The sequence below is a fragment of the Chelonia mydas genome, chromosome 1 (genome assembly GCF_015237465.2).
Source record: "Chelonia mydas isolate rCheMyd1 chromosome 1, rCheMyd1.pri.v2, whole genome shotgun sequence".
NCBI classification, from domain to species: domain Eukaryota; kingdom Metazoa; phylum Chordata; order Testudines; family Cheloniidae; genus Chelonia; species Chelonia mydas.
The window spans coordinates 154,561,054-154,577,627 of record NC_057849.1 but is presented as its reverse complement, the minus strand read 5'-3'; the positions used below and the strand labels follow the sequence as shown (position 1 = coordinate 154,577,627).

General features: G+C 42.5%; 1 protein-coding gene across 8 annotated transcripts in view; it reads right to left on the bottom strand.

Annotated features, from left to right (window-relative positions):
* Positions 1-13,220, bottom strand: part of LOC102932224 (cystathionine beta-synthase) — a 49,381-nt gene extending 36,161 nt beyond the window's left edge. For 4 of the 8 annotated variants that reach the window (XM_037903166.2, XM_043538126.1, XM_037903173.2 and 1 more), the window contains exons 1-2: positions 11,923-13,220; positions 4,216-4,267 (exon numbers count right to left, since the gene is read on the bottom strand). The gene's annotated coding sequence lies outside the window, so the exon portion shown is untranslated. Of the gene's footprint in view, positions 1-4,215; positions 4,268-4,753; positions 4,946-11,922 lie in introns of those variants that run through there. The other 4 variants (XM_037903179.2, XM_043538128.1, XM_043538123.1 and 1 more) reach the window with 4 other exon arrangements.
* Positions 13,221-16,574: the final 3,354 nt, after the last annotated feature.

Below are 16,574 nucleotides of genomic sequence, written 5' to 3'. Positions count from 1 at the left end.
AAAACAGACAAATGCACCATTAGATTTGCAACCGCCATGGAAAGGAAAAGACGTGTCAGAATTCCTTTCCCTTACTCCCATAAATACCTTTAGAAATGCTAATTGGCACTTCAGCTTTGGAGTTGATCACTACAGCACCATTCTGCAGCTCAAACCATAGTCAGTATGGCCTAGTGGCGGGGGAGGGAGAAAAGAGGACCGTGGAAGCTATAAATGTTGGGCTCCCCTACCTGGGTATGGGTATAAGGAAAGTGCTGAGAGTGCTGGCAATATTTTCCACAGGCCACAGCGATCCGGGCTGATATTAACTCATGAGGCACAAAGGCAGAGAACCCAGCTGCTGGCAGCATCCCAAAGCCACCCATGGGCTCCAAGCCTGTTGTTACCTGGCACCATTGCAGTACTCACCACAGGAGTGGCATGGAAAGTCTCCTATCACAGTAGAAGAAACCAGGCTGCCATCCCTAGAAATCTTTGGGAAAGGACTGTAAAGTATCTCCATGTACGTTTCATGGAGATCTCTCAAGAAACTAAAACGGACAACCCTACACAGATAAAGTACTCTGCCCTGGCTCCCTGCCTAGCTCAACAAGCCAAAGGACTGAAAAGCAGATGGCAACTATCTGTTTGTTCCACTGCTACCCAAGCACAGGACATTGATCTGAAGGGGACGGTGTTATCCGACAGCCATAATGGTGTTTTTGAATTTACTCCCTATTCCCATTACATTAGGGAAGACAGCCTTCAAAAGGGAGTGCCTCTGTTTTGAGGTTGCGGATGGAATGGATGCCATTTCTAAATGGGGAAGAAGGGCAGAGAGGGAGGGAGGTGACGTTTTGGGAAGTGAAAAGCAAAGAAGTGAAAACAAAAAAGGAAAAACGCATGTAGGCACTTACCAAACTCCCTTCCCCTTCACCAGCAGGTTCATCCACGCTTGTGTGGAGGGGCTGGCTCAACTCCAGCCAAGTTTCAGACAATTCCTGGCTTGCAGCATGCTTTGAGTCCACTGTCACGTCTTTATGTCCCCACGCATCCACCTCCTCCTCCTGCTGGCAGGAGTCTTCACCTTGGGCTCCTGCAAAGTGACCATAGTGGTCTGCAGGGTGCTGGTGGGGTCGCTGCCAGGTATGGCATGCAGGTCACTGTAGAAGCAGCTGGGCTGCATGACCACACCAGATTTGTTGCTGCCCTCCCTGGCCTTCTGGAAACCATGACAATTTGCTTTCATGGGACCCTGCTGCTCGTCCCTGTTTCAGCATCCCCCTGCACAATTGGCACAGGCCATCAGGAAACAGCATTTCAAAAACCTAAAGGGGCAGGTTTTGGGTTTCTATGACCCCTGGGCAATGGAATTCAAAACTGACTAGAACAACCACTCTTGCAGGAACAGCGGTATTGTGGTACAGTTGCTGGAGGACCCAGAGTCAACACAAAAACACAGCCACTACCCTTGCTCTGCACAGCTCTACACCACACAGGGAGGTGGTGTTATTGTTAGGGTGACCATCCCATCCCTTGACTCCCTTATGTCATTGATTTGTCACATGGGTAAGGGAAGGCCAAATCAAATCTTTGGAGCAGCACTAAGCAATGTAACTGTTGGTTAAACCTTGTTTTCAGTGTAGAATTCAGCCTGAAGAAACTTAGCTTTTTAACAAGTAACCACAAGCTAAATATAGGTTTTCCTTTTGTGTTGTCCTAAGACTGCAATGAATTGCACATCTGAAATAAAAATCATGGATACGACTTCTTCTTTGAGACTTTGCCTGTTAAACAGGATAAATATTCACCAGTGTCCCCCCACTCCCACCCCGCTCCCTTGGCAGGGCTTTGTTTTTGCACTTGTAACACAGGTAAGGAGATGCCAGGAAGAATTGAGAAAGCCATTAATGAACCTTTCCCTTTCCAGAATTCTAAGTAAACAGCAAATGCTGGCCACATACGAGCATGAAGATGTTTTATTGCAAAGAAGGTTCAGAGAGTACTGTGTGCAGGGGAAAAGTTAAGCTTTAAAACATAGTAGCCAGCTCCTCCTTATCCCAATTTCTTAAAACTTGTGGAATTTATTATGTCCATTCCTATCTCAAATGTAGCAGTGAAAAGATTATTTTCCTCGTGTAAACAGATCTGGACAGATTAACAGAATCAATATTTAGCTGGTTTCTGCAATATTAAGCTTCAAATTAACTTTAATTTCAATTGCACATGTACACAGTTTTATTAATTGATTTTAAAACCGATGTATTGAAATGTATTAAAACTGATAATTACCATTTTAAACCTTAAAATTGCAGCTTGTGATAATTGCATTGTATACCTGAGGGCAATAGAAATGAACACCCGAGGAAAACAAATACACAACATACTAAGGGAAAAATTTCTCTAAAATGTTGCTTAAAATGAAGTGTTATCCCTTATTTTTCATGTGTTTCCCCTTATTTATATCCAACAAAGGTGGACATACAGTTATTGTGTTGCTGTAACAAGCTGCTTACGTTGGCACGAGACAAATTTTAGTGTAAATGCACCTCTACCCCGATATAACGCGGTCTTCGGGAGCCAAAAAAATCTTACCATGTTATAGGTGAAACCGCGTTATATCGAACTTGTATTGGTCTCGAGCACTTCTGTTATTAAAGCAGCCCCACCCCCCAGAGCATGTGTTATATCAGGGTAGAGGTGTATATGCACAACTAGGATGATGCAAGTCGCTTACGCCCACCAAACTGCAGGGAAGAGCAGGCCCAAGCAATGAGAGCAGGGGAAGACAGATATTTTCTGTTTGTAGTTCCTTAGCTCAGTGGCCTTAAGGAGAAGCTGCAGTCCTGCTGAAAGTACTGATGGGGCTACCAAACGTAGGTGTTCGGAGAAGCACAGCACTGAGCAGCCCTACAAACTTCTCCTCCAATGGAGCAATCTGGAGAAAACTCCCCAAGGAAAAGCAAAAGCTAGCAGAAATGCTCCCCCTTTGGCCCCTCCCAGGGGAAAGGAGCAAACAAGCCCAAGTATGGTATGGAAGAGATCTGTTGAGAGTTCTTCTCAGTTGTAAGCTAGTACTGCCTGCGTGTATCAAAATGAATGTCTCCGGTGTTAGAAGGCAAAATCCAAAAAGGAACTCCATGCTTTATAAGCTAGTCTAAGCATATATAAAGTTAATTTCTCAAAGTCCAGCCAACTGTTTATTACGACATGATTGGGACTTGTCCCCATGTCTTCATAGTTGTACGTTTGGCAGCTAGAAAAAGTATCTGGCTTAAGTCTTTGAAAGTGTCTGTGCTTTTTCTTAATATTTTTACAACTACTTTCACGGTTGTACAGCACCTAAGCACAATGGAGCTGCAATCCTGATCAGGGTCCCTCAGTGCCACTATAATATAAACAGACACACGCCATGTATCTGGAGGGGATATTCATTTAATAAACTGGAGAACCACGAGACAGTGGAACCGTGTGATGATTCTAAAATGTTATTCTGAATGTTATTGATCATGCACCACTGATGAAAACATGGCTTCGGCCCACTAATCCATCTCCCTGGAGCGGATTCTTACACTCCAAGCATTTAAGCAGTTTTAAACAGTCACCATTAACCCCCCTCTTCTCTCCTCTCCGCTCCCCCAAAACAAAACCACACTTCGAGAAATGTTTTTAATTTCCCTTTCCCGCCCTCCACAAAACAAAAAATTAAAAAGACAGCACATACCTAAACCTAAGACAGGCCATGTTTAGTCCTAGACAAGCAGTAAGTACCAGTATGAAGTCTGATATTTGACAGCCATAAGGGGTTAAAAACTGGAATTTTATATCACCGGGAAACTGGACATTTCCAGCTACCCAGTGGGACTCAGCATGTTGTTATATTCATACGAAGTCCTGATATACCAATCCACAATATCATGATAGTTTTAGTATAATAAACTTATTCTAGAGGTTTTAGGACTTCCTCTGAGGCACATGCAGATATACATATAATTGATGAAACAGTTGGCCTCTATGTACATACACAAGATTATGTGTCTACAGAATTTATAGTTGATATGTATGTTTGCAAAGCACACACAGTGAGAACACTGAGTTCTGGAACAGCCAGTACCTTTGTTATATTCAAACAAGGAGGAAGGCAGTGAGAGTTTGCCCAACAGGAAGGGATTTGGTTACTTTATTAGTGATACTACGTGCTTCTGTAAGAGGGTCAATTATGAACCTGAAACTTACCACCAATGCCTTAAACTTCTTGCTTCAGGGGTCTCCAATACAGTTTGTTCTCCTAAAACAAAAAATGAGAAAAAAAATGTTTTGAAAGACTCTTCTTAAAGAGAAAGAACAACTTTCTCTGTGTGTACAATATAGAAACAAGTAATGCCATCTTTGAAAAGTGCCATTTGGCTGGCTGCAGTGGGTAAAGAACAGAAAGGTTGTATATTGTAGCAACAAACAGCAAAGAAACAGTTTGTGTCTATGTGCTGGAGAAAAAGTATATTTGCAGCCTGCTGCCCCCATTGAAACAGGGTTGTGAGCCCAGGTGCTGGAACTAGAGGTGCTGGGGGTGTTGTCGCACCTCTTGGGTTGAAGTGGTTTCCTTAATTTACAGGATTTAGTTTGGTTCAATGGCTCTCGGCACCCCCACTGTAAAAATCGGTCCAGCACCCCTGGTTGAAAGGAAGCCCATTCTCTCAGAGACACCCCCTATACATGGAGATATCCATTATCTCCTTCCTCTTATATTCCCCCCTCACAATACCTACTTACCTACCATTAGATGTACACTTCCTCTCTAGACACATCAGATACACCTATGAACTCCCATCATCTCCTTTGCTAAAGAACCAGAAACCTCTGCTTCATTTCCTCACTGTACTACTGATCGGTAGACGCCACACATCTACCACCAGTAGCCCGGTGTTGTCAGCAGGGCGGTCTCTCTTTTTAAACCAGTTGTAACAAAAGTTCTGTAGGGAGAGCTATATTTGCTGGGAACAGCCAAATTTTGAGCTTCTCCCCCACATTCAAGCTATAAAGACAGAGGAAGCCATTTTAAAGATTGAGTTTTAAATAACGTTTAAAGATGGGACAACATTTTTTTTTTTTTTAAAAGAGGAAGCATACCAAGGTAGAATTAATCATAGCTGCCAATTTTTTTATCCTGGAACATAATATTGTTTCTAAAAAGACCCTGCACACAAAAAGAATGTGGTGTTGTACTCAGCAAGGACACAAAAAAATCCTAAGGATTTAAATACCTGGTTCTAAAAAGTTAGTGCATGTTTCTTTAAAAAAAAGCACCCGATATCTATGTGCTACCACAAAGTCCACACACGGACACAGAGGCCTTGATCGCCATAAAAGAGAATCAGCCTCTATTACTGCCGAGCCATCTAGTGCTCTGAGAATCAACTTTTCTAGGGTGACAACCTAAGAGATTGTGGACAGCCCTTTATGCTAAAAAGGGAACAACTTCTTTATCTAGTCCCCAATGGATATGGAAGAACATTAACCAGCAGTAGTCAGGCTTGCTGTGATGTATAAACATCCTATGGGATTAAGAGTCGAGCTTGGTTTGTACTCTTTACCCAGAAAAACCAAAAATTGGGATCAGTTCCTTATAAGCATCATCAATTATGTTAATAATCCTGCACTCTATATACCAGCAAGACACTGAATTTACACTCAGACTGGCTCAAGGCTAATTCTGACATACAAATTCAGCAAAACATAGGGTAGGACAGCTTTAGGTCCTCTTGCCCAAATTCATCCCAGGGCTATATTAGCTTCTGTGCCAACAGAGGCCCCTTGATAGTGGGGAGTATTTTGAGAATGTGGGCAAGGAGGAGGCAAAGTTACAGGAGTGGAAAGCTGCAGTTCCACCCGGGCACCAATGAATAGTTGGCAGGACTGGCAAGGGAGAGGCATGGACAGGGCAGCAAGGGAATACACTGATTTAGTGCGCCCCCACAGCAGCCTCTGCTGGGGAAATTTGAGTGCAACTTCATGCTCCTCCTCCAGCAGAAAACCCAGAAGAAGGTCAGAAGCATCAGCAACACTTCCCTCTTTTGGGGTAAATCCCCACTGAGACACAGACATATAGGCTGACGCAGGGAGTTATGTAAAAAAAATTACACCCCCTTACCAGTTTGATTGAATCAAAGGTAACTAAAAAAAGCCCATCCAATCTTTTCCATTACACACCAAAGTACACAAAACCAGAAACTAGAAAGCCATTTTATAGAAACGTGTAAAAACATAAAAACAGTAGAAAAGCATTTAGTCCCATATCTGTATTCACCGCTTTCTAGAGTAAGTGCACTCTCTTCATTCATCGTATCCAGCCCTTTAAACTTGGGGAGATGGAGAACATTTTTAAAAACAGATCTTCTGCTCACTCCTTTACTTGGAATTTTCTTCAGCTAGCAGCCTGCTCTGAACTTTGCTTTCCATATCAGTGCCAGTCAGGCCACTGGAGTGGCTCAATAGATTGCTGGAGAGATCTCAAGGGCACCAGTTTGAGTCCCAACTACGCCAGCAGTGGCTAAAAGTTGTCACTCTGTGATCACTGGGATCTGGACTGAGATCACCAGTGTGACAACCATCCACATCCCAACTGGCACCCCCATGGGGAGTTCAGACTGAATGAAAACTCAAATGCCTTTCTGTCCCTAGGGTAGGTCCCTACAGAACAGGGTTCAAGACCAGACTAGGAAACTGTTCCTGACACTGTCTGCACTGTACTTCCCCCCCATTGTACAAGAAGTCCATTTCCAAGGCTATTTATCTGACGTAGCGTGTGCGCGTTAAACATCCACAAAATAAAAAAATAAAATAAAGTTCCCACATGGGATCTAACATCGCACCTGAAGCTGAAGTTAAGTTGTCCAAAAACAAAACACAACCAAACAGGTTTATGAGTGAGATCTGATGGCTATCTGCGGGCTGAATGCTAAGTAGAAAGTAGGGTGCAGGACTCCATCGTGCCTTGTCTGGAGAATGGGACTATATTTCTCTACCATTTATCCTAGTTCTTGACTTGAGTTTGCTACAGAAAGAGGTGGAAGATGGAAAGAACAGTTTGATGTCAGTATCTAGTGGCCCCAAACATCTGAGTCAGATCATATAGCAAGGCCTTCAGAGGCAGGTACACGTACTGCTGATACACACTGCATTTCTTAATCCCTTTACTCGTTGGGGTGGGATTCTCAAAAGCACTCAGAGCTGGCCTTACTCTGCTCTCACTGAAGTCAATGAGAAAACTTCAATTGACTTCAATGGGAGCAGAGTTAGGCCAACATAGAGTGCTTTTGAAAGTCACATTCTAGAAACAAAGCACAGAGAAGAGTGCTCTGGTTAAGAATGCACCCTTCTCCCAGAGACTAGAAGAAACTGTCCTGTTACATCCCAGGCAACAGCCAATCTGTGCCTCTTGACACAGAAAAGATGACCTGCCTGTACTGCGGGTAGCAAAGTGGGAAAGCAGAGAAATCTGAAGTCTCATTAAACTAATGTTTAACTGTGGTTTTCCAAGAATCTTCTAAACTTTCTGGTACTCAGATATTGCAGCATTTGGTGACTTATAAACACCCACAAGAGGCAAACTCAGGAAGGACTCTAGGGCCATGACTCAGCATATGCTTAATCTTAAACAAGTAGTCCAATTGAAGCCAAAGGGTCTACTCATGTGCTTTGCTGGAGTGGGGCCTACCTGAATTACACTATGGCTCTGTGGAAGAGGTAAATCTCAAGAGAGGTACAGAGGGGCTTTTGCGGTTCAAAGCTGTTCAGTCCAATTCTCTCGCAATAGTCTTCTCCTATAGATGAAGATGAATGCACAGCTGTTTCTCTGCATCAATATCATTCTTCCTCAGTGCTGAACTGATATATCCAAGTCCTCCCCTGTGGCTTGAAATAAAAACCTATCTTTTTCCCCTGCCCCTTTAACGTTACCAGGATGTTAAAACTAGGGTTGATGGCAAAGTAATGGTGAACATTGGGTATCAGACTACCCAGAGCAAGTTCAGCAAAATGTCCCAGGTTAACACTTCACACAGAAAAGAGGACTGCCTGCATACAGATCTGGAGCTAGAGACACTGGTGTACTGAGTACCAGGACTTCTCATGAAATTTGAGAGTGTGTCAAATCACCTTGCTGACCTGTTTTTTTTTTTTTTTTAAAACACACACACAGAGTCCAACAGATTTTCTGCATAACAAGACTCCTGTATAGGGTTGCCAAACCTCCTGGATTGTATGGGAGTCTTCGAGAATTAAAGATTAATCTTTTTAATTAAAGACTGTCATTTGATGAAACCTCCAGGAATACGTTCAACCAAAATTGGCAACCCTACTCCTGTACAAATATCAAAGCATGAGAGCATTAGAGATAAGAGACTGGAAAGTTTCTGTCCCTAATCTGGAGACGGTAACTTTCATTATTCAATTCTGTATTGAAGTGGACTACTTTTGTTTATACTAAAAGCAGATCTGACCTTTCCTCCCCAGGGCATAAATATGTAGAGATACTCTGCACTTCTATAATGCTCCTAATGTATAGCTCTCAGAGTACTTGACAGAGCATAGGGCGGGAAGTATTATTCCTTCCATTATACAAGTAGGGAAATGGAGGCACAGAAAAGATTAAGTGACTCACCCAAGATTACAGAGAGCAGGAAATGGAATTCTGATCTCAATTCCTAGTTCCCCATGCAATTCACTAAACAGCTGCTGTTCCACAGTCCTGTACTACATCTCTTACTTGGGCAATATCTGTAATGAATGCTGGTGGAAAGGGGCACCTGTCCCTACTGAACAGAGGTGAAGTTAGCAGTTCTGGATTACCTGTTTCTTGTAGAGAGACTAAAAGAGTAAGGCACTCTCAGACCTAGTCTGTACACAAACTTGAGCTAGTTGTAACTAAATCACACCTTTAGTTAAACCAGTGAAAACCCCTCGTTGGATATGTATATCTGTTTATACCTGGTTCTCCAGGTTTAAAAATGAAATTAAGTGTATCCACATAAAGTTGCATCAGTTTAACTAAATCAATTTTTAAAAACCCCACCCCCCGCAAAAAAAACACCAACCAACCAAAACCCAGAACAACCAGACTTTTAGGTAAACAAGTTTAAGTTTGCATAAAGTCAAAGCCTCAGACACAATACAAGCTTGATGCAAATACAGAGAAATGTCATAATGCTTCTCATGAAAACAGTTTAGATTAGCAGTAATGAGTGGACTAGCCAAAAAATTAAGCTAACTCAGCAGCACTGTTCTTTAAAAATCAAAGCAAAACATTTTTAGAGGCTCCCCGTACAAGTTATGTGGTGTAGAGACATTTCTTGTAATCTAACACCTCAAGGAATTAAAATTGTCAGGCGCTACTAAACACTGAGTAACACCCTCAAGTTAGAATTTTAACATACATTTCCTTAATGTGCTAAGCATAACAGAGCTTATACCTTGGCAGAGAGACAACACTGAAGCAAGCTTGCCAAAAAGCAGAGCTACATCATGACAAATCCACTGTACCACCTTCAAACCCATATTAAAACAAAAAAAAAAGCAGGATTTTGGCTTTTTATTTTTACAGCAGTGCTGTTGCATCACCAAGGTGACTGAAACAGAAGCAATGAGTTACATGCCTCCTTTTCCAACCCCACACACAATGGCATGTGGTAAATTACAGACTTAAGAGTTGCTGAGTCACACTCAATAAGGTAGAACTGTGGTAACCAAATCCCCCAAGCATTTGGATCAAAGCATATAAAACTTGTTCAGGCAACAGTATGCAATGATCTCATTAAACTTTGTGCACAGTGGGGTTTCTTATTCCCAGAATTACTAGACTAAGCAACTCTGAGTTTTATAAAAAACGCTTTCACCCAGCAGCACGTGCTTGTTTCTCCATCCCAATTTCTCTCCCTCCATTTTACCCCTCCCCCATTTTATTCTCATTATATATGAGGTCTCCAGGCTCTTGTTTCACTCCCCTCACTACTCTGGAATTTCCTTCCCCTTATTGAGTGCTCAGTCCTGCATGGTGCGGAGTACTCTGATTCCAATTCACCAGAGTCCCATTGACATAAATAGGACAATTACTTATTTAAAAGTGGACCACATAGCTAGTTACTTCATTGGATTATGGCCAGCATGCTCAGCACCTTGCAGGACCAAGCCCTTAGAAAGATATGGGATATACAGAAAAAATGAGGGACTGTATTTATTTAAAAAAAGGGGGGGGGGAATCAGATCTATTACTGGTCAATTCAATAATGTTTTATTGGTATTAGAATAATCATTTTTACTGGTGTAGCTCTCAGAGGCCCCAATCATATTCAGGTCCCCACTGTACTGGGGGTTGTATAAAACACACAAAACATTCCCCAGCCTTAACAAGCTACATAAGTGTTGTAAGAAGTACATGTAAGAGCCCTCGTGTTTTTGGCAGAGGGAAGCCCAGGATGGTGAGACAAAGAACTAGTGCCAAGCCTGTAAGGGACAGGGAGAGAAACTAGAACACTAACACAACAAAGCAGCCAAACATGACCTATACGCTAACAAACAGGCAAAGGAGATTCACTCAATAACAGATGTAGGCTTCCCAGCAGTTAACTCCCAGCCTTTCCCTCCAAATTTCTACTTTTTGTCACATTTCCGGTGGCCCTCCCACAGAAATGTTAACCCCTGGGCATCACAAACCTTCCATCAATCAATATTACTTGCAAATCATCCATTTCTAGAGTAGTTCCCACCACCTTCTGTTTTTCTGCTCACCCCAGGAAACAAAGTAACCTCCAAATACATTTTAAAAATACACATTCCACAGGCCTGTGGAAAGACAATATTTACTATCCTTCTTTTATCAGGATAAGCACTACTGAGATGAATACAGTAAATAAAATTTTTGATAAATTAATTCACAAGAGATCATCTTGATAAGAGGATTTTCCATCCAACAATGTTTTCTCTACTGTCCAGCAGATTGCATCATGTTCTAATTAGCTTTACCCATCTTAAAAACACTAGAATTTAATACACTGGAATTTTGCCAGAACAAAACCCAATCAAACACCATTTACCCTCTGAACGGTAACTGTAGAAAGCTATCCACTCATCCCATCTGCAAAAGCTATCTGTAACTCTAGTTCGCACTAGGTGCCTAAAGGAGATCCTGTTTCTAGGGCAGCATATTATGAGCACCAAGGATTTCAGCAAGACTTGGAATAAAAGAAAATGACTGGAACTTGGCATCTTGATATCTCTATGTGCCAGCCTAACACTATCACACATTCATACACATATTCATCATCATAGCAATTGGTCAAAATCTCATCCACCAGGATAACATTCTCCAGATTTCAACCAGCACAAGTAGTTTATTTCGCGCCGTTAATTTCCTAAAGGCCGAAGGACAAAGTAAGGAGAACTAGACAGCTTTGTTCCCCAACTCCGACCATCGCATCAACGTTCACCCTACACCATCCAGCAGAAGAGGCGGCTGGCTCCAATCTCCACCATTGCCTGTATTTATTGGGGTGGGGGTGGGGGATATAGCGATGGCGCGGGGCTGGGGCACACAGAATACCTTCGCTCCCTTTCGGGAAGTCTCCCAATCAGACGAAGAAGGGAGGGAAAAGGAGGGGGGGGGAGAGGAGAAAGCTAAACCCATTCGCCATCGCAACGACTGCCACCTGGGTGACCTGACCTCTGGCAACCCCATCTACCGGCTGCAGCACAAGCTGATGCAACCGGAAAGCGGCAGGGAAGAGACACACCCCGCACAAAGAACACGCAGATCAGGCAACAACGACGAAACCCCGGCAGTGCGGCGCATCTCCCCAGCCAACGTGAAGCCCACGGGCTGCCCAGGCCGCTTCTCCCTCAACCCGCTACCCCACGTCCGACCTCTCCCATCCGCACGCCGCTTGCACTTGCCTGGCCTGGCGGGAAGAGAGGCGCGGCAGCAGCCCGAGTCCCGCTGCGCGTGGATGAGACGCCCCGCGCCGCAGCAGCCGCGGCCCCGCAGCCGGTGCCCCGCGCGTGTGCGAAGGGAATTCTCCCAGTCGGTCCCCTCTCCAGCTTTTGGAGAGGGCACGCGCGCTGATTGGCCGGGCCGGGGGCGGAGGGGGACACACCCCACCAATAGAAAAGCAGAGTCGCTCCTGCGCCCGTGTTCAGCCGGGGGTAGCGGGGTGAGAGTCCGCTGCGGGAGGCTGTAGCTGGCCGGGTTGTCTGCGGGGCCCACGCAGCAGCATCCAGCTTTCAGACTGCCTAGGGCGAGGACACATCCTAGGTCTGTCCCTCTAGCCCATCAGATAAGCACCAGCATCCACTCTAGAAGGAATGGGGCTACAGTATTTTTTCTTCTACCGCTCCAGGGAGCTAGCTACAGATATATGCCACAGTCCTGCAACCGGACTTGTTCAGGCAGGCCCCTTTGTCCACACAGATGCCATTGCAGGAGTAGGGTCGTACGCACACCCGCTCTGCACTGGTGAAAGCTGCTGTTACTCTGGTGATGGGTGCCATCAGAAGAACCTAGAGGGATATTAGTGCACAGATGTAGGAATAAGTTATTTTACAGCATTTCACACAACAATAAATAAGAAAGTGTGGTTTTGTGTTTAATGGGCAAACAAGGGTTGGATCCTGAAAGGTACAGAGCACTCAGGCCCTGTCTCAGGGAAGAACTTAAACTCATGCTTCACTTTAAGTATGTGAGTAGTCCCACTGGATTTAACCATATGCTGCAGCAGGGACCAGAGTGTTCAATGCTTTGCTGAAGGGAGTCTTCCAGTTGAAGCCCTTTAAGGAGTCAGGCCAGACCCTCAACAATATTTGGACACCTAGCTTCCAATGATTTCAGTGAGTTAGGCACCTAAATACCTCTGAGGATCTGGGCCTCAGTCCCCAAGCTAAGGAAGACACAAGCATGCTGCCACAGTAGCCTTGTGATGTCAATCATTCAAATAAGCAGTGAACTTGTAACTGAGGTTTTACATGTAATTTAGAGATAGTAGGCCAGCAGCTCCCTGTTCCTGCAGGAGTAGCATTTTCATCGAATCTAAATTTGATCTCACCTCTCCCACTCATGGTGGGGAATACATCCAACTCCTGTAGCAGCAGCTACTTCAGTCTGAAAAGGAGTAGCACCACTCCTACCCAATAAGCCAGTGATAAACAAGGAATTTCAAGGCACATATAGCTCTTCATAACATTACACGTTCTTGTCTAGGGGTTTAATAAGATGTCAACCCACATGATGCACCAATCGTGTTGGAGGAAAAATGGCAATTTAAAATTTACACAGAATAGCACAGACTACAGCAAACAGGATTGCACCAAAGTATATACCTCACTCAACAATTTTTCCTCTGAACAAATAACCCTGCAAAGCCCCAAATAGTGGTTAACTGCTCAGGCAAAATGGGCAACAATATTTAGCATTTATATAGGGTTTTATAATCAGTGCCTAATTACCTTGTAGTGTGTTGTGATTAATCCTCATTATCATCCCCATTTTACAGATATTGAAGCTAAAAATGATTAAGGCCACAGAGAGTCAATTTGAGCCACAACTGGAAAACCAGCTTGTGCTTAGCTCAGGTGATGCCTTTTCATTATTGAGTAGCTCCTCCTTGTTGCCAAAAGAAAAGGAGTACTTGTGGCACCTTAGAGACTAACCAATTTATTTGAGCATAAGCTTTCGTGAGCTACAGCTCACTTCATCGGATGCATACTGTGGAAAATACAGAAGACGTTTTTATACACACAAACCATGAAAAAATGGGTGATTACAACTACAAAAGGTTTTCTCTCCTTCCACCCCACTCTCCTGCTGGTAATAGCTTATGTAAAGTGATCACTCTCCTTACAATGTGTATGATAATCAAGGTGGGCCATTTCCAGCACAAATCCAGGTTTTCTCCCCCCAACAAACCCACTCTCCTGTTGGTAATAGCTTATCTAAAGTGATCACTCTCCTTACAATGTGTCCTGTACAGAGTAGTCTGCAAGAACAGGAATGAGACACAGGAGGTGCAGCACAGGAGACTTTAGAGTTCCCAAGTTTTGACTGTTCAGTAAGTGGCCACATCCTGCTCACTTTATTTGTGTGAATGGTATTAGGGATTATCTTCACACACAGTTGTACTAGTTTAATTAAACGTGCAATTCCAAATAGCCATAATGGTACAAAAAGGCTGTTTGAGTACTCCCATATAAACCTGACTTACAGTAGTTTAACTAAAAACCTATTTCTAATCCACCTAAATTAAACTGAAATAAGCCACTAAGGCCTGGGTTACAGTGGGGGGGATGGAGGGGGGAGGGAGTTTCGAACTAAGGTATGCAACTTCAGCTACACTATTCAGATCCGGCAGGTAGTGAAGACGTACCCTAAGAGAGCGGCTATACACTGATTTAAGTTACACCAATGCAATGTGTATGTGCAGAAAAAGCCTAAGCCTCTTTGCTCTCTTTCGATCTGGGTGCTAATTAGTGCAAACTGCAGTGAGTGTATTTGACATATCAAAATATTTTAAAACAGATTTTAAAATAATCCAGGAACAAAAGAGTTTATAAAGTATGCAGATTGACCACCATTACAGATAAACACCACTACTGTACTGTTAAGGAAAATCAGCATGGTAGATCATGTATTCTAGGGGGTTCACTCCTGACATCAACAAGGACAAAGACTGGACCTGTGATACACATGGAATCATGAGATATGGGTTTTGCTGATTTCCATATACATGATTTACTATTTTGGCAATTGTTAAAATAAACAGTGACTATGGAAAAACAGAGACCCCACTAAACAAAAAAGCCTTGTTGACTAGTCCACCAACCAGGTCAAAGATGTTTATGTATATACAAAGTAAACAGTTCTAAGTTTGTGACATATCAATTTAGTCAGAAAAGAGAAAGACATTTAATATTTCTACAGTTACAATGAGTATATTTAATTAGAATTTAGGAATTCTACTTTCAAAAATCACTATCTAGAACAGAGGCAGGGTTGTGATACTGTACAATAAACATTTAGCTCCCAAGTAGCAGAATTATTACTACTTAAAAAAATTCAAAGATGCAGCTCTCAGGCACTGAAGGCTTTTAAAGTAGTTTCTCCTCTGCAGAGTGAGATTATACATGTGTAGGATAAAAGCACAGGAAATTCAGATTTAACCTCTCTGTGCAGATAGCTTGAAACACAGTGACAATGTCAGCAGAGGAACCAGCTACAATCACTAACCCTTGACTAAAACCAATTTACCAAGTTGTGTTGTACAATGACAGGGAGAAAGGGGGTGTGTTGGGCTTTTAAGACACTAATTACTTATTTCCCAAGTTGTGCAAGCTCCTTCTATCATGTTCTTAAATAAAAGTGATGTGGTATTAGCCAAGACTGATTTCTACAATCATATACAAAACAGATCCTGCAGCCTTTACTCAAGTACAACCCTTATTGATTTGCATAAGGAAAGACAGTGGTCTCCACTTGGTAACACCAGTGCCCAAGTGCTATACATGGATTTATAATTGTTTTTAGATTGAGGAAACATATACCATTCCCTAGAATATTTAAAAAAAAAAAAAAAAGAGAGAGATCTGTCTCTTAACAAATGAACATAAGAGTTTAAAGAAAAGGAGTACTTGTGGCACCTTAGAGACTAACAAATTTATTAGTCTCTAAGGTGCCACAAGTACTCATTTTCTTTTTGCGAATACAGACTAACACGGCTGCTACTCTGAAACCCATAAGAGTTTAGTTGACAGGTGGGGTGTTTAAAATTTTTAGCACCTGACAACCTTGCTAGCATAGTTTCAAAGAAAAGTGTCTGGTTTAAAAGAAGGGTTATGTTTCTATTACCTGCAGATTATGTACCAAAAAAGCTTTATTTTGAACAAGTTCTCCATTTGGTTTTACAGTCTTAACATACATATTTATGGACAAGCAGCATTTTACAGAAGAATCAGATTTGAGACTAATACAAGTAAGAGGAAGTCACTTGGAATTATGAGTTTATTTAAAATTAAGCATATCCAGACATCAAAGGTACCATATGCTGTCATTTACTTGAGATTAAGAAATTCCATGAGCTAAAAGTGATGTTTTTCAACAGAAGAAATCTTAACATTTGGATAGTCATGAGTAGGTACCTTTAAAAAAATATTACCTGTTCTACACTTTGTATATGGGGAGAAGGGGATTAGGATAATAAAGTGAAGTTTCTCCATTGCCATTAAAAAGCCTAATTAGCTATTTTAAGTGGCTTCGAGGAAGTGACAACATTTGTGCCAAGTCCTTTTAAAAGTTCATACTGAACAATTTCACAACTGTAGTATGCAGTATTACAGGTGAAGGGCAAGGCTACAATGAAAACTGAGTTTGTGCTAGATTTGTGCTCTTGTGCTCTCACTAGTCAGGATTGTAGAAATGTAAAACTGTAAACGCTTTTCTTCTTTGTGAAATTCAATGACATCCCCTGGTTTGCTATCAGTGTCCCTGAATGCACGTTTGAGTTACGTTATTAATTCACAAAATGATACATTCAGTGGATTTCAATGAGAGAGAAAAATTT